Source organism: Drosophila arizonae, chromosome X (genome assembly GCF_054131065.1).
Source record: "Drosophila arizonae isolate 15081-1271.41 chromosome X, UAZ_ARI_1.0, whole genome shotgun sequence".
Taxonomy (NCBI): Eukaryota; Metazoa; Arthropoda; class Insecta; order Diptera; family Drosophilidae; genus Drosophila; species Drosophila arizonae.
In genome coordinates this window covers 26233164-26251981 of record NC_142927.1, presented here as the reverse complement: position 1 = coordinate 26251981, position 18818 = coordinate 26233164, and the positions used below count along the sequence as shown (strand labels likewise).

At 37.5% G+C, this 18818-nt stretch overlaps 2 protein-coding genes and 1 long non-coding RNA gene across 12 annotated transcripts in view; 1 reads left to right on the top strand and 2 right to left on the bottom strand.

Annotated features, from left to right (window-relative positions):
- Positions 1-369, bottom strand: part of trol (terribly reduced optic lobes) — a 124229-nt gene extending 123860 nt beyond the window's left edge. For all 9 annotated transcript variants that reach the window (XM_089473567.1, XM_089473569.1, XM_089473565.1 and 6 more), the window contains exon 1: positions 222-369. The gene's annotated coding sequence lies outside the window, so the exon portion shown is untranslated. The remainder of the gene's footprint in view (positions 1-221) is intronic.
- A 7910-nt stretch (positions 370-8279) lies between these two features.
- Positions 8280-18543, bottom strand: LOC149268061 (uncharacterized). The gene is made up of 4 exons (XR_016270930.1): positions 18324-18543; positions 17489-18026; positions 9145-9281; positions 8280-9078 (listed from the first exon to the last, which is right to left on the bottom strand). It is a non-coding gene; the product is annotated as an uncharacterized LOC149268061 (long non-coding RNA).
- Positions 18534-18818, top strand: part of Pdfr (Pigment-dispersing factor receptor) — a 59714-nt gene continuing 59429 nt past the window's right edge. For both annotated transcript variants that reach the window (XM_089473594.1, XM_018015529.2), the window contains exon 1: positions 18534-18674. The gene's annotated coding sequence lies outside the window, so the exon portion shown is untranslated. The remainder of the gene's footprint in view (positions 18675-18818) is intronic.

Genomic DNA, 18818 nt, shown 5'->3' with positions numbered 1-18818 from the left:
TGTGTTGTACGTTATCCTTCGTAGCACTAGAAAAAATTTTATTTTTCTTAACACTTGGTTTGAGCACTCTAAAAAAAAGTGATTTATTGTCAAAAAATTGCATTTGCACAACGGGCACGGAACGTGTATGAAGAACAAGAATAACAATTAAGAGACAGCCTGGCGGCCAGGCGAATCGCACTCGATTTCGCCGTCGCTGAGGTCCGCTAAGGCAAACGCACCGAAAATTGTGCGACCGTCTCGTACAACGGCGCGCAACCGAATGTTAAAGTGGAAGAACTATGACGCGGACGCCGCTGCACCGTAGAAGAAACGTGCGACACGGCCGACACGAGCGCACGAGCCCGAAGACAAACGAAGCGCTAGCATAAGCGCGCACTTACACACACCCAAATACATATATATGCGATGTACCATGGCGCAATATGCGTAAAAAGCCGGCTAAATATTTATGTGAGAACTTCTTTTGCTTAATAAACTTCCGCAGATGGCGAAATTGATATATTTTATATATATTTTACGAAAGTTATATATTTATTGAAGTATAAATGCCAAAGCTGAAACTAAAGAATGTATTTAAGAAAATTAAGAGAATAGAGAATATTGCGACAGATTAAATGTAGCGAGCGATGCTTGCAGAGTATCCAGAGTATATTGGCGAATATAGTGCGATTCGTACCACTTCTTTGCGATGCGTGTCGTCGTGTCGTGGGTGGCTTTGGTCGAGTGGCTCTGTCGACGTCGCCGCAGCAAAATGTTTATCGCGCAGCGCGCTTGTGCAACTGGCTCTCTTCATATTTATCGGCAACAGGATGCAAAGCTGATGCTTTGCACTAAATTCGCCTTATGGCGAAATGAGCGAAAAGTGTGTGAGAGAGCTAGTGGTTTGGTTGGCTGGTCGGGTTGGTTGTGGGGGGAATTGGAAGGCCGGGACGAGGGCGCTGCAGACGTTGCCTAGAGGGCCTGGGCGCAACTTTATCGCTGTCAACTTGAGCGGCCAGCGCACATTTAACTGGCACAAATACAACAACAAATGCAACGAATGCGACGCCGCTGCCAACGCGACGCAACGTCGCGACGTCAGTGCTGCGCTGCTGCTGCAGCTCTGTAGGTCAACTGATAAATTGGCGTGAAGAGACCAACACTAACCGAAAAGGCAACCCAAAGGCAGCACCCACTGATAGAGCGCAATGTGAACATGCCCAAGTGTACATATGTATGTATGTATACATGTATGCATGCATGTGCATATCTTTCTACGTAGATGTATGTATGTATGTATTTATGTGTGCATACTATGTGTGCTTGAGTATAGATTTGTTATTTATCTTATGGTCGCTAGGTGGCGCTGCTTGCATTTGCTATTAGTGCAGTTCTTTTTGTTTTGCGTCTCCTTTTCAACACTTTTTGTGTTCAGCTTTCAAGTTGTTTGCATTTCGAACTATCCAGTTTGAGCGAACCGACTGTTAAACACCCTTTAAAAATATACAATTGAAATTTAAATTTAATAATTATTTTTAATATATATTTTTTTTTTAATTTAGTAATTTTTAGTCAGACTAAATGAAAATAAATGTGTATAAAAATATATCTAATAATTATAATAATTGCAGCTACATATGTATTGAGCACAAATACGCCATCTTCGCTCAACAAATGCGAGGTATTTGAGGCAATGCTGTCTGACAGCGAGTTCAAGTGGGAGAAAAGTTGGAGAATGTGAGAGTTTTAGTTACTTTTTAGTTGTTTTTGGGCCGTTGTTAATATTATTGCACTGCGGAACAACATTTCACTTTCCAGACCCAAACAGCCCAGGCCAGATATGGAAGAGATATAGATGGTTGCAGCTGAAGATATAAACAAAGTAAACTGAAGTGTGTTTCTGTTTTTTATAGAATAGAATAAGGCTGGTGAAAAAGGTATTTTCGTTGAGAAAATAAAATTATAGCGATCTGACTTATAGCTTTTAGAACCCTAGAAAGGCAATATGCAGAGATACTTTACATAAAAATGGTCTTGGTTAGAGCTAGACTCAGGATGTATGAAAACATTAGCAGATGCAGTAGATGCTTTAGGACCTATACGACAGAACCAGAACGAAGGCCGGAGGGATCTGTCACAAAATGATATAATGTTAATGGTAATCATAAGCTGGGATCACAAAATCACGCAGTTACTTGGAAAGCTATCACAAATGCAGATCAACTGATGAAGATCCTTCATAGGGCATAATTACGTTACAATTAGAAATCGTGTCAAATAATATCAGCAAAGATAAAAGGACTAACTATTTCCCACAGACATAAATTCAAAGTGAGGAGAGTCATCCTAAAGGAGCTTCTCCTCAGCCTTGACTTTCGCTGAGGAAGAGTTTAAGAGTACAGATCTTTTACATGCCGATAAAAAAAACTTCTGGGAGGAAGGCGGAGATACTGAAATCGATAGCAATAAGACGGCTTACCACTTATTTTAAAAAGCAAAAACGGGTTTTTGTGGAAGCTTCCACAAACAAGGATTTTCCCTTATTGGCAAAGACAATACCCTAAAACATTGTCAAAAAGGCTAATAAAACTCAGATTGTTTGTGGTAGCAGAGAATACTGAAGGAGCTAGACCCAGACAGCACGGCCCTAAAAGTCGAGCTATTGAAGAAGTGATTCAGGCTGCCAGGGAAAAGTAGAGGAAATGCATAATGCATGTCAGATGGCTCTACCAGGCAAACTGAATGCCAAGGACATATTTAGACATATTTAGCGTTAGGTACATATTCCTTGGTGCTTGCATATGCCGTATCGCTTAATGGACATGGTTTCCAGGAGAGATCTGTGCTGAATGCTACACAAGCAGATACAGTAGTTGATCTCTGGCTTATTAGCAACCATGATATTCTAAGGTGGAAATAGCTGAAGATTCGTTTCCAAAGGCTTAACAAGCTCATAGCCAGGCTATCAATATACTAATGTGTTGCCATACATAACATTCCATACATATCAAGTGCCTGCCAGGATCGAGGCGAGTTTTAGCGAATTGGCAGGAGCTGTCACTGGGCGGCCAATTGCTGCCACCTCCTGTTGCTCCCGTTGGCCGCCCAAATGCCACCCACGGCTGGCGGCCTTCCGATTGGCGCCTTCTCAGCCGAAGGCGCACTCAGCGCATGCGCCAAACCCGACCCAGTGCGGTGCACCCCCCTAGTGGCCGCCCAAGCGCCCAACCGCCCAGCCGCCCGGCTGGCAACGACCAATCGGCGCGTTGCGTTTTTCGCCGTAGAAGCCGAGCCAAAAGATTTGAATTGTGGCTTCCGTTGTTGATAGCCGCGCGTCTAAAAATAATTTTAGATGAGCATTTTAATTACTTGGACGAAAAAGATAATGCGAATGCTGGCTCTACAGCTGCTGCTACAGCTGCTGCTGCTGCTGCTGCTGCTGCTACTGCTACTGCTGCTGCTGCTGTTGCTGTTGCCTCTGCTGCCACTGCGACCTGTCCTATCAGCGGGACGCCACAGTATTTGGGTCAGTCTGACCAAGAACACGCCAATGCCCAAGATCTGGGCGGATGCCCGCCTTTCGACTGAAGTCAAGAGGTGGCCGCGACTTATCGCCTTATGCATATCACTCTAAACATACCTACACACACACATAAATATATATTCATATTATACAGAACTATGTATGAAGTTGAAAACCGCAATCCGAGATAACATAACAAATAAAAGGGCTATCTGATGCGAACACCAAATACCCTCTATATAGTATATAGTATGTTTATAATATATGTATATACACTATATAGTATATAAGAAGAAGTGTTATCGCCTTACTCTGTGATTTTCATAAGATAAACCCACTTTTACTTAAGTAATTTAAGTATTCTTTTACACATAAGTGTAGCTCCACGGCGTTTCGGTCTACCCAATTCAGAAACTGTTTCTAATACCCTATACAGTGAGCATTGAAAAATGTTATCAGCCATCGAAGAGTGACGCAAATGTTAAGGCCAAATGGAATTCCACCACGATGGCTGTTAACGTTGTTGGAAAGCTTCCAGCTGCAGTTTGACAGTCACTGTGCGCGCGCAAGCTTTTAGCCAAGTCAAAAAAGCTTTGCGAAAACTTTCAATATCCAAATTTAAGCCAAATTCCTAACCGTCCCACAGTGCAAAACTAATTCTTATTTAACTTGTCCTTAATATGTTCTGAGGTCGATTCATGGGAAAATTGAAAGCTTTCAACACCTCACAAAATATATAGCATGCAGTGGGATGTGGTAGCAACCCCAATCAATACACATGAATGTATATATGCTCTTGATCATGCTGAAAAACGGAGTAAGGCTCAACAGACACTATATAGAGTATTGCATACGGTAACCAAAATAAGCCAGTAATTTTCTCTAGATAACCATTCTGTTTGATGAAATACTTAAAAGTTATCAAGCCGAAGAACCGAGTTGCCCGTGCTTAGATTTTAAGCTAGTCTTCATTTTATATTATTTCTAATTTCTACTAAATGAATGAATCTTAAGACTATGAACTCTAGAAACATCTGTGTTCAGATCCTCATAATAAATACGTAAGCTATCAATATATCTAACTGTAGATACCTTATCTTACACAATTTAAAGCATTACAACCAAAACTTTGTTATAAAATTCTATATACCATAATTAGAGTCTTGAATAATTCAGAATATGTTCAAGTCGATTACTGACTTAATTTTTTATACCCTGAATCCATTGAAAATGGGAAATGGACTGTATGTAATAGGGAGAAGGAGGCGCGGCAGACCACAAGGTATATACAATATATTCTTGATCAGGGCTACGAGCTATCCGTATGTTTGAACGCGTCGATCTCAGAAGATATAAGAGGTAGAAACCTGAAATTTAATATAATTAATTTTTTTAAACGTCGGTATACATAGCGCGGATCTCGAGATATTCTCCAAAAAACGATAACTACTCCCTATAATTTCGTATCGATTAAAAACCTTATCAAAATATAGTTATTTGATTATATCTCTTACACCTTTAGAGCTAGAGTTTCCAAATTTTTAATGTAGTTTCATAGAAATTTGATAGAAATTCGATTTTTGTTGTAATTTACCTCCCACTCCTAAATTTACCTCTAAATATGTAAAAAGGGCATACAAAATACTAGAGACTTGCACGCATTTCAATATCATAATATCGATCTGAAAGTTTCATGAAAATAGTTCATCCTTAATAAAAGCTATTAGTTAGCTATGTATAAACATAACGATATAGTGGCATTAACTGTAAATTTAAAGATAGGGCCATGAAATCTTGCACACACGTTAGCAATATTAATACAAAATTAGCCATGTAATCCTGAATCAGCTGAGCAGGCTACCAGTAACTCAAATATCCAAATTTCTAGTTTTTGTAGTTTGTAGAAGATATCAACTTTTGCGGTATACCACGCCCCCTGTGAGCGTAGATATATCCGCATAGATAGATATCCGCAATATATTTTTCATCTTTAGTGGTCAAAACGAGTATACATTCAAGCTTCAACCTTCTAGGTTTTCAACTAATATGATTTCTGGTATACCGGAAAATGCATTTTCCGATTTGCCACTGCCAATTTTAGCACTTTATAATTTGAGGTTATACACGAGTGTATGTTCCAAATTTCAAGTCTGTAGCTTAAGCAACGTGGAATAAAACTGCATTCATACGGACAGTCGGACGGGTGAACGGACGGATAGATGGACAGCAAGACGAACATTGTACAAAACCAATATACCCATTTCACGCTGTTGAATGAGTATATAGATCACAGCATACAGAAATTTTGGTTAAGTAACAGGCGAACAAAATTGAAAGTAAGTAGGTCTTCAAAAATTATATTAAATTTTAGTTCATATTGAACAACATTGGAGCAAGAGTGATTCACTAATACACTGTTAACTAACATTTTTCACTGCACTCCTCATTTCTGTTCACCTAGTACTTCCAAAACTTCTACATTTTTACAGATCCACAGTTTTTGGTGAAATACCAGGCGCACTGAAGCGATAAGTAGGGTGCAAAATGTTCGCTAACATTGCACTTTATGTGCACTGTTATGTAACAGCTTGTTAACAACGTACTGTTATTTCCCCTATAATTAACAGTTTCTTAACATAATTCTGTAAACTACAAATATACTACTGTTAACTAACATTTTTCACTGTACTACTCATTTCTGTTCACCTAGTGCATCCAAAACTTCGGCTCGCCTGGTACTTTTGAAAATACCCGTTAAGATATTAGCACCAACTGGCATTATAACCGCCTCCCTAGGTTATGCAACTATATTTTCCATGGAGCATATATGTATGTAATCTATGATCTTTGAATATTAATTTCCAGTAAAATAAATCCTGTTGAAAACAAAAAAGAAAAAAAAAAACAGAAAAAAAGAAGAGAACAAGTATGAGAGCTCTGGTCGATACTGCTCGACTACCAGATCCCATAAACCCTTCGAGCAATTCATATTTCAATACTTATCCACACATACACACACACACGCACACACAGGCATACGCATGCACGCATAAGCTGACATTGGCGACAGCACAAATACCGATATTTCGACATAAACCTAATTTTATGTTTTTTTCGAATCCGCTAAATGTTTTGTTTTACTCATTAAAGAGATTCTGTATTTTTACCCATAGTGCAGTGTGAGCTTTCTACGGGAACTTATTTGTTCAATAAATTTTCTTGTGATGAACAATTTCAGATCGTGATTATAAAATTGAAATGTACGCATTTTCCTCTCTAGTATTTGAAATACGCCCTTTACAGGTGAGGGGTTGGATATAGGGGTGGGGTCAAATTTCAATAAAAAACGAAATTCTATTAAGTACACATAAATCTACATTTAAAATTTGGCGACTATAGCTTTACACATGTAGCAGATATAAATTTAGTACTGATTTTTTAATCGATAAAAAATAATGGGATGAGTTCGACATCCACACGGACATTTTATAAAAAATTTTAAGTCTCTACCTCTTATATTTGAGATCGACGCGTTCAAGCATATGGACAGACAAGCATATGGACGGACGGAGTTGTGAACTGATATACAAACTACTCAAACTGAAATCCTTAATCAGTAAAGCTAATTACAAGAACGGGATTATTATTTTTTTCAATTTTCTACTTCTGAGTAATTTCCGGCTTTATTACCTGGTATTGAGAATCATTAGATGAGATTATTCGATACTGTTTAATATAATTATAATCCGGATGCAAAGGGAACTCTCATGCCGCTAGGCTCCGTGGTTGCATTGCGTAAACAAACAGATTTGGGTGACACAATGAAATGGAATTGTCTGCTCTAATGCGAGCGAGTGTAATTAGAACGGAGTGTGGGGAATGTGAGAATTGGAGGTGGTTGTTGGTTAGTTACCAGAATCATTAAGTGTTATGCAAAGGCGACAGCATCACATAACGAATACTTATGCGAGTGTGTGAATCTGTGAGTCTCTGAGTGCACTCATTGTAATGCTCACTAAAAGCTTCGAGCATTTTAAGCTTGCGGCAGTTGGGCATGTATGGCCATATAATTATGCCTTAGGTAGGTGCACTCGCTTTTTCATACGTATTCTCTTAATTCATTATAATCGATGAACTTACAGAATGTATAGCACAATAGATATACATAGATTGTCTGTGTATTTATGAGCATACTTAAAGAATATCAAAATCATATAATAAAACGAAATAAATATATTACTAGCTCATTGTCATGAGCATTAGTTTTAGCATTATCATTAGCCCAAACCTTTGTGTTAGCATTAGCATGAACATTATCATTAAGATTAACTTTGTCTAATGGCATATTAGTTCTATCATTGTAAATACATTAGCCTTAGTATTAGCATTAACAATTGCATTAGTAATAGCATTGGCAATTGCATTATCATTAGCATTAACATTAGCATTTTCATTATGATTAGCATTAGCAATAGCACTATCACTAAAATTATCTACCACTAGCAATAGCAATAACACACACATTACCAATAGCACTTCAACTAGTATTTATGTCTGCATTATCATTATGAATATCATTATCATAGCATTAGCATTAACATTACCATTTAACATTACCATTACCATTAGTATTAGCATTAGCATTAGCATTAGCATTATCATTAGCATTAGCATTAGCACTAATACTAACACTAACACTAATACTACCACTAGCAATAGCATTAGCTATATCACTAGCACTAGCAATAGTAATATTATTAGCAATATCGTAAGCATTAATAGAATTGGCCATGGCTTAAATTATTATTTACTTTTTATTCCAATTACTTATAATTTGTATTATCATTGTCATTGTTGTTGCCTCCTCTATTGTACTTTCTTTAAAACTATCATTATCATTAACATTCCTATTGCTATTAATGTAACTATTAATATTATCATTAACATCATTGTCAACAAATCGTCTGTCCACCTGTTTTTCCAACTCTTTTTCCCTCTCTCTCTCTTTCTTGCTCTCATTCTCGCATCATCTCTGCCTCTCTGCTTCCCTTCATCTTTGCCCTTATAAAATGCAAAAACTTTGCCCGTCTCGTGTTAACGCCATTGCTTTACAACTGTAGCAACACGGTGCCCCGCCCCTCTTGCGCACCTCCTGCCCCCGACATTCGTCCGTAATTGCGCGTTACGTGTTCAGCTTGCGGCAAGTCAATGTGGCACACAAAGTTTTCACTTTGACTGTTTGTTTGTGTGCAGTGAGTGTGTTGGCTGCCGCAAAAAGTTGCGCCAATTTTCGTAACTCCCACATAATTGCAGCTGTAAATAATTCAAATTGCAATTCAAAGTCTTCGCCGCTTAACATTTATTATAGGCAGCAACTGAATTTAATTAAATCTCGACTTATCGCTCCCCCTTGTTAGGGTCCTTGTTATTGTTGTTCCCCTTTGTTGCCTGTCCATTTCAACGAGGCCACCAAATTGTTGTTCAATATGCCCGCCGTGCACCAACCTCGCCCAATGTCCATTCACCCCCAATCAGGCAGCGCATAGTGGTGCGAGACTGCGTTAAACTGAAATCTATTATTGTTTAAAATAATATGAAAGCACGTTGCCGTCGGGCTCTACCAACTGCTTAATACTCACTTAGGCTCCAAGTAGCAGAATGATATGGTCTATTTTCTTATATCCCATATCCACAAAAGACATATAGTGTATACGTATTGCCAATCCAATAGAGCTCAATGTGTGTAGAACTTTTCGTTAAATCGGATTTTCTTAGTCTGCAATATTGAGCATGATATTTTGACAATGATATTTTGGGGCTTACGTTCAAAGACTGTGAAAAATATGTAAATTCCCCCAGGCTCGGCCTCTTTTGGGGCCATCGATAGAGGAAGTCGACGCTCACTCAATTATAGAACTTTCGTAGTGTTCTTCTTAAGAAAAGTATCCATTTTGAGTTAAGGTAAAAAAATAATCTATCGAATATGTGATAATCACTCTACTTAAGCTGTGAGAGCTCTGATAGAAAGATCCAAGTATAATATTTCAGTGATTTACACCTAAAGGAAAATATTATATCCTGTATTTATTAATTATCAGTTTTATAATATGGCATATATATCAAACTGAGAGTAGAAGATGATATATGAATATTAAATCAGCTTAGTTTAAATACAAATCAGTTTTTATTCTGAGTATCAGCGTAAACTACATTTCCCGTAGCTTCATAGCACTTCATATATCTATGCTGAAAATAGGAAATCGACTCAATTGAAATGAAATATTATGAGCCAAAAGATACGAAAGATTCTAAGGAAAAACTATATAGCCAACTTTTCTTTTTAATCTTTTTAATCAACTTTTGTTCTCAGTATAAAAGTACAGTAAATTGCCCACAGCTCTATCAACTCTACCAGTTCATAGCTGCAAATAATTTCGATGACCACAAAATAATCAATTTAGTGCGCCAATTGGCATATATTTGAACAATTGTGCAGGTCAAGAAATGCTGGCGATGAATATTTGATGTGGATTACGATTAAATATTAATAGAGTTTGTGCCACTGTGCAGCCCTTTGACACACTTTTAATGCTCAAGGTGGTATAACTCTCAGTGCGGCGCTAGACTTATGTATGCCACATGCCACATGCAACATGCATTAGGCTAAAAGGGTTCCAAAGTTGAGGCCGCATCGTTCGCTCACCATTTGCTGAGTTGTTGATTAAACGATTTTCATTTTAAATATTTCATTCGCTTGTAGTCCATTTCGCTCTTAACAACTCGTCGACAGACGAGCCTGTCCCCAATTGTTGTACAATTGCAATTACATCTGGAATCGAATCAATTTACTTTTTGCCTTCGATAATGAGAATTTCGGGTATGATGAATGTGCTAAAAGAGATGCGATGGGGAGAAGGAGGCGGTGTTGAGCCTTTGCCTATTATCCTCTGTCGTCCATCTGTCTGTCGGCTATCAAGAAGTTTAGCTCTTCGATAAAGTTTGTGTTCAAACTATCGATAATTAGTAAGGTTTTTATAACATCGATTAATTATGACAAGCGTCAAACCACCAACCATAAAGCACATATATATGGTTTGTGCTAAAACCTAACATTAAATATTTAGTCTGGCTAAGGCAAGGCAAATTCGAATTCAAGGTTTGTTTTAATTTTCGAAAAATCGAATTTTAGTGTTAATTTTGAAATTTGTTTTAGTCAAAAATTTGATTTAAAACAAAAATTTTTCATATATGTGTATTACAGATAAATATTTATAAAAGCACCTAATGCTAATTTATCGGACACAGTTAGGGTATCATATAATCGTGCACACTTTGCACGTTTGAAATTTGAATTTCTTCTAGCCAAAAAATTATTTGAAATTCATATTATATACTTAATATACTTAAACAGGGTATAGCATAGTCGAGTACTCCTTGCTCTTTACTCTCCCTTTCCGTTTCGTTCTTTATTTTTAAATTCTGTTGACTTCATCGTTTTTTATTGTGCTCCGCTTTGGCTATGTTCACTTTGCTGCTAATCATTACAGCAGTCTCGCCATCTCTTCCACACACTTGCTGTCTCTTTCGCCCCCTCTCAGGTTGAGCAAAGAGCTTTCAGCTTAATTAAAGGTGACCTGGCTCACAAGCACACTCATGCGTCTCATTTGTGACACCAAATTGATATTTTTGGCCATCAATTTAATTGAGCTCCCTTTAAGCTAACACAAATTCCGTCCCCATTTTGCACACCTGCTCCACCTGCCCACTCGGTCGCTCGGCAGCTTTTACCTGCACTCAACAGGCATCAAAGAGCGTGTAGTCCGGTTGCTAAAGGGTCTGCAAATTGTTGAATAATCACTGAATTGTTCATCAAATTAATTGCAATTTTCATTTGGAAGCCTTACAGGCGCAGTGCTCCATAGATACCCTGTAATATAAATATAATGCGTGGAGTATGCTGCTAAAGGCATTTACCGTTAGTTTTTGACAGATTTTCAGATGCATTTTATACTTTTCTTTTAGTTTTCCTATCTTTATAAAATACCCTGTAATACATATGCCTAGGCTTAGGTTCAAAGGTTTTTAGTTTATATTTCAAAGTTTTTAAAAATTTAAATTCGTTAACTAGTTGCTTACCTTTGTGCTATACTGCGTAATAGTTCACTGAGTTCTCTTTGAGTGCTTATCACATTTGTGTTGGCCCAAATACGCCCGTTAATATTAACAGCAAAGGGTATATCAATTGACGTTAGCTTCAGCTGTTTTGAAAAGCATGAAATATTAAAGTCTTTAAAGTTCTCTGTAACGTTGCACGATGGTCAGTATATACCCCATTTTTTTTTGCATTACGAGGGTATATTTTCGTATCAAAAGTGGATATTTAATTTACACACTCAAATTTTTCCAAGTGTATTTGATTCTGTTAAACTTGCTATCATATTTTAAGCACTTAATGAAGGGAAATGCAGAGTGCATAATGGGGTATATTGGCTATAATCAATGTAAATTCATATATATGTATATGAATATATATTAACAAACTCAGCAACGGCCATAAAATAGTCGTGCATACCCTTCGCATACCCCTCGCAATCCACTCAAGGTAATGCACCCTCTACTTCGTTTACCAAGACCTCAGCTGAAAGGTCGCGAAAGCATGTTACGACTTTAGCAAAGGTCTAGGATCTATTATATTCATATATGTATATTTTCATTATAAATATCTTTATTGATATATTTATATGTATATATAAATGCCTTTGAAGCTGTTTGGGCTTTGTACGAGATGAGCTGAAAGTTAGCAATTGAAAGCCAAATGGCGGGTGATTCAAAGATATATTTATATTCATACATATACATAGATATATACAACAACGTGGCAAGAGCTCACATAAAACAAATACCAAATTTTATTCAACTTAAAGTCAATTTTTGTTTATGTTTATTTGCTGCGAAGTAATTAAAAAGGCAAGCGCGAGAATCTCAAATTTGAAAGGGATTTCAGCGAGATGTGGAATGAATGGTGAAGTGGATTCGGTGGGGGGAGTTCGCATTCAAGCCATTATCAACTTTTTGCAGTTCCATTACAGGGTATTCGTTGACATTTTGTTAATTGTTTTTCTCTTTGGTGCCTCTTGCAAAAAGCAAAAAGATATTTTCGGCATCTGTCCAGTAAAATTTATGAATTGCCAAAGCGTAAACAGACGTAGCTAAGGCAGCGTTTGTGGATGCCCTGTAAATGTGCGATTTTGGGTATGCCATCTATGTAACACAAGTGGGACATTATGAAAGTAGATTTTGTTAATGGGACATGGATGTAGTTGAGTCAGTAATCGGTAATCTTGCAGTAATCGATAGTCGATAATCGATAAGAATTTATTTCTGAACTTAGTTTTTAGGGACTTACAAATCTTGTTTCTTCTCTTGCTACATTAGATTCAAATAGTTATCAACATTCGATCGATATTTGGGTTTGAATATTTTCTGCTTTTGTTACCAAAATTTTTAATAATCGACGATAATCGATAGCCCTTTGTTGGTTTAAGTTGAAAACCTGAGCATTTAGATTACTTCTATTCTTCTCCTATACATTATAATTTAATAACGAATTTGCATTTCTATATTTTGGTTCATATAGAGCTTAAAATATAAAATACAAGCCAAAAATTTCCCTATGTTTTCGAGAAAGAGTACAAGGTATCTTCCAGTGTTGCCGCTGGACGATCCACAAATTGTTTTGGATATCTAAACAAACAAATTGTTGGCGAGCGAAAAGACATAAAAAGCTGAGCGCAAATGCCAACAGTTCAACAGATTCTTATAAAAAGCTAAAAAAAAAAAAAAAAAAAAAAAAAAGTTGAACCAATTTGTTCGGTCAAAGAACAGAAGAAAAAACTGAAGAACTTTTAGACCCAAATATGCTTGGAAATAAATCATTTGGAGCTATGTTCGAAAAAAGAAAGAAAATTCTCTTTTCTTTATATTTAAATTTCTAAATATATGTAGTTTATATTGCTTAGTTTAACTGGTTCATTGTTAAAGCTATTCCATTCTAAATGCAATTTAAGTATATAAAGGCAGAGGGTATACACCATCTGAGTCACTCATTAATAAAGTTGGCAAGTGAACTCGCTCTGTTCCTGACCGAAACTTACTATTGAGTGGTTCCGGGGAACAGCTCTTCGGCTGACTTGCTGACTGTATATAAATTGCTGAATAATTGAACTAATTCAACGCTGTTCGTATTCGAAACATACTTTATGGCTGTATAAAGGAACTAGTGCAATTGTGTGTATGAAACTGTTCAGCTGATCCTGATCAACTAAGTTCCCGATTCGAAAGTGAACAAGTGTTCTAGTTCAGATGTTCATCGAGCTATACACAATATGTGATATTGGGCCGTTCGGCTGAATAACCAACTGAGTGAACTAAAGCACAATTTCATCAATATAGTTGATGATTTTAAATGGATAGTTGAACTAGTTCAGGTGCTTATATGTTCATATACGAAATAAGCTTTTATGCTGCTCAGCTGACAGGAATTACTAGTTCACTTATCCATCAAAGTAACTAATGACTAGTAATTGATTAAAAATCAAATGAACTAGCTCAGCTTTCAGCATTGAATTGACCTACTGAGTTATTCAACTGAATTGTTAATTATTCCTAAATAGCAGAGTAACTGAACAATCAAGTTCACGTTTCGAAAACTAATAATTGAAACTAATAATGAATAATTGAACTAGTTCAGATGGTCATTTGTGAGTGAATGACGCAAGCTTTTGAGCGGTTCATAAATAGAATTGTAAGCTGCATAGTACTAGTAAGAAACTAATTACAGGAATGAACCTGAAGGAGATGTTCATTCAAGCGACTCCAAAATGAACAAGTTTAGCTGTGCAGTTGCTCAGGAACTAACGGTTATTCTATTAAGCTTTTCAGTCACGTTGCAGATTGCTAACGAATAAGCTAGTTTTAGAAATGCCGCCAACTCTTTTATCTATAGAGCATAACTTCTTCGGCTATGCCCGACCTGAGAGCACTCCGATTTATTTGAAATATTTCAATTGAAGTGCCATTTGCCTTGGCACGACTTGAAATTGGGTGCGCTAAGTGCGCGAAGTTGCTTAACTCGAATTCCTGGCGAATTTCAATGCCGCGGCGAGGAGAGGGAGGCGGAGGATGAGACTGTAAACGGGCTGGCAGCCAACCAGCCGGCGCTGGCCGAGGTAATTGAGTTGCAGCTGTTGCCAACAAGCTGCCAATTGGGGGTCAATCCGAACAGCAGTCGAGCACTCACTCAATTTAACGATTCATTTGCGTTTTTTTTTTTCTTCCTCTTCTTCAATTTGCGAACGCTGCGACACATAATAGAGAAAATAGATGCAGCAACAGGAGAAGCAGCAGCCGCAGTTGGGTTGCCAATGGGACTCGAATGAAATCAGTTGGCCATTCAGCCAGGTAAGCAGCCGAGGGACAGCGCGCCAGCTGCTCTTAAGGCGGAAGCCAGCAAATGCATTTGCCATTTGCCAGAGCAGCTAAAGAAAACACGCAGCGCAGGACGAGGGGCAGGATGTGGCAGTACAAAGAAAAACTTAATCGCGGTGCGTGCGAAAAATGTACAAATGGCGATCAGTTTGATAAGACGAGTGTCTATATGTGTGTGTGTGTGCTTGTAGTGTGCAAGTGCGTGTGCGTGTGCGAGGGCCTGCCCGTGTGTAGTGCGTATGAGTGTGTGTGCACGTGGCAGTTTAAGCTTCATATCAAGAAACATAAATACAAAATGTTTGCTTAAGACAAGTAAGAACTTTGCAATCGTGCATAGCCGACTGCATGATACTTATTCAAGAGAGCGATTTATAGAAATATTTATAAAATTCAATCAATAGCAAAGCAGCTGTATAGCTCGTCACTCCTCACATAGTTAGCTATCATATGCCAAGCCTCAAAATGTGCGGGTGTGCGGGGGTGGAAAAAAATACATATACATATGCACTGTATATTTGTAAATTCATCAAATTTTAAAGGATATATCTAGTCAATTTCGATATGCTGCACCCCCGTACACATTTGAGTCCCTCAAGTACAATAAAAGAGTTCTAATATACGATAACTTCAAACTAATATACTCTTTTCATTCATCGAACCAGTTTGAAAGAAAAAAACCAATAAGACTGTTATAGTCGGTATTGCCTGAATAGCAAATACTCTGAACACAGCAAATAGATGCTATTCCAATCATTCCACGCGTTCTTTGTACGTAAGTATGTATGCATGCATGTGTAAAGATTACGATGCATTTACGCTCACTTACGCACGTTTGGGTTACAACGCATGGGCTATGCTTAGACTGAGCTTACGGCACGAAATTGTTGAGTATTTTTAGCTCTACATAGATGGAATTTTTTAATCAATATATTCGCACTAGTTTTTGTGGGTGGTTGGTAGTATCAAAAATTTGCAAAATACCAAAGTTATAATTTCACTACTGGAACCCACAATAGTTTGTGGTGTGAAGAAACATCTTTTTTAGGTTCTATTGACCCAGTTTTAACTTTTTAATCAAGCAATGTAACTAAACAATTCAAATTATCTAAGTCGCATGGTTTATCAGAACCATATGTAAAAGTTAAGCTGCATTTGTTTCCAGTATACCAATATAGGTATGTATTTAACACATGAAGTCGGCAGAGTTTGTTTCATGGTCCGATGGACAGAGGTGCATGGCAAATATCGACTCAGCTCTTGCTGAAGAAGAATAAATGTATGTATGCACATGTACAGCGAGTGTCACTGAAAATTGTACAGGTATAAAATATGCATTCCTTACAGAAAAAAAAAAAAAAAAAAAAAAAACAATGTTAAAAATTTTAAAAAATATTTGAAAATTAGCAAGTTTTTATTGATATATTTACTTCATACTAATCTAAAATAACTATATAAGGTCTGTTATGCCTACCTTTAACAGTTCCAAAAAAAAACAAAAAAAGCAATATACTCTCAGTTCTTATATTCAATGAGGTCCAATGAGACTTCATACTAATCTAAAATAACTATATAAGGTCTGTTATGCCTACCTTTAACAGTTCCAAAAAAAACAAAAAAAGCAATATACTCTCAGTTCTTATATTCAATGAGGTCCAATGAGACTCCACTCGCAATGAGTCCTAGTGAGTTAGTGAGGGGCAAAAACGTGTTGAGAAGGTTAGAGTTCGCATGCACTCTAGGTCTCATATCTCCCAGCCTTTAGTAAAAAGAGTGAGAATAAATAAGACCTAAAGCGGAATAAAAGATTTAACCGAAGCATACAGGCGTCGTTTCACTCGAGATTTTGCATGCATATGTATATGTTTATAAATACTATGTATTTACTTATTAATTTACTGTAAATACAAAAATCAAACTGTGAAATATTCCACAAAATAAATAAAATAATAGCTATGCCGTATGTTACTTAAGGTAATAGTCGGGTTTAGAAAATACACATAACATGAATTAACCTACTTCCTTGGTCCACGCCAAGTATTAATTTGTTTGCTAACAGTTTTTCGCATGATTGTACTATTTAGTTATTTATTTAGAAATTAGAGTTGATATGGAATTAAAACTAACTTATAGAGTGAAGCACTGGCTACTGAGGCCAACGAGTAAAGCGACCCTCATTTATTCGAATGATTGCCGTTTCATTTCAGATTCCCTTCTCTCAAGCTTTCATATGCTAAGCGTCCATCACTAACACCCACAGCGAGAGCGCATCAACGATGCAGAGAGGGAGAGGGAGACAAACGACAGCGAAGGGAACAGCGATTATGTGCGAACGCAAGGGACACTCAATACTCTACATATTTCACTTAATACTACCCTACACACTTACAATTCACGCTAAATTAAGGGCTATCAGACACCAAACAATTTCGGAGCTCCTTTTATGTAACGGCGATATGCATATACATACACATATACATATATTATATATGTACTTACCTACGCTTGCATCCGTCTACCTGCATGCGCAAAGCTTACGAAACGCATATGCTGTCGTGTATATTGTGTATGGGAGCAGAGAAAGATTCGCTTAGATTTCAAGTCGAATGCGCGTCAAAGTTGACGTCGACTGCGAAGACGACTGCACTGCTGGCGACTGCGACGGCGCCAGCGTAGATTGTTGTTGCAATTGCCTTTGTTTTGCTGCTCACTGCTCTTATTGCCGTTGCTGTGGTATTTATTTAATTTTTCCTAGTTCGCTTTGCCATAATTTGTGCCTACAGCGAAATGGACAAATAGAGAGTCCACGAGAGAGCGAGACAGAGCGAAAGGCAGGCAGCACTGTAAGCTTGGATTCTAGCTTTCTCTCAACGTTACAGATTGTAAGGAGAGACAGAAGAACGTCGCGACGTTCGCTGTTGTTGTTGTTGCTGCTGCTGTTGTGGCTGATAGTCTTATTCCTCCACTTTTGCAGCCCTTCTTGTTGTTGCTATATTCCAAATATCAATATCATTTCTGTTGTTGCTGCCATTTAAAACTGTCGTTGTCGTTGCTCTCCTCATTATCACGTATTCGCATATTCGCAGCGGACCAGACGATTCGCCAAAGAAAGAGAGAGAGAGAGAGAGAGAGGGGAGACACTGTGACTTAACATAAGAAAACGCATTTGAATGCTTACTTACAATGTGCCATGCAAAACGTAAAAAAAAACTGTATACAGTCTTAATTAATTATTTAAACTTATTTTGCAATATAAAAATTATATCTTTATGTGTTTAGCATGTATGTATTTTGCATATTTAGTATTTATATACCAATAAATGTTCATACATACATAAGTAAATGTGTATGTGATATTCTCTGTATACGTATTTCCATGGCCAAGTTTTGTGTATCCTTTTCGTGTACTCTCTAGGGTATTTCAGAGTCGTTCCTTTACGTGTTTGTTGCTCACCGCAGCCTCCGTTATTTAGAATGCTAATGCGCTGCTCGGCGACTAAGCAGCCAAGTTCAATTTTCATTGGCATCGTCAGTTGAACGCTGCTCGCCGCCGGCTGCCAGTCGATCTCGCTTGAATTGCACATCATCGTTATCGCTATCGTTATCGCCATTAACAATCGGAAGAAAGCAATTGGAATTAGCAATATACTCTAAGCCTTTTTCTGGCTACAAAAATATTTTTCATGTGAGTGACCTGTAAAAGACATATAAAGATGTCTATGTAGTATATCTATCATATCATATCATACATAGGTATATGTCTGATCCTGACCTTAGTTGCATTAGTTTCATATTTACATACATAAGCCGTTGGTCTTGGCACTGCCAC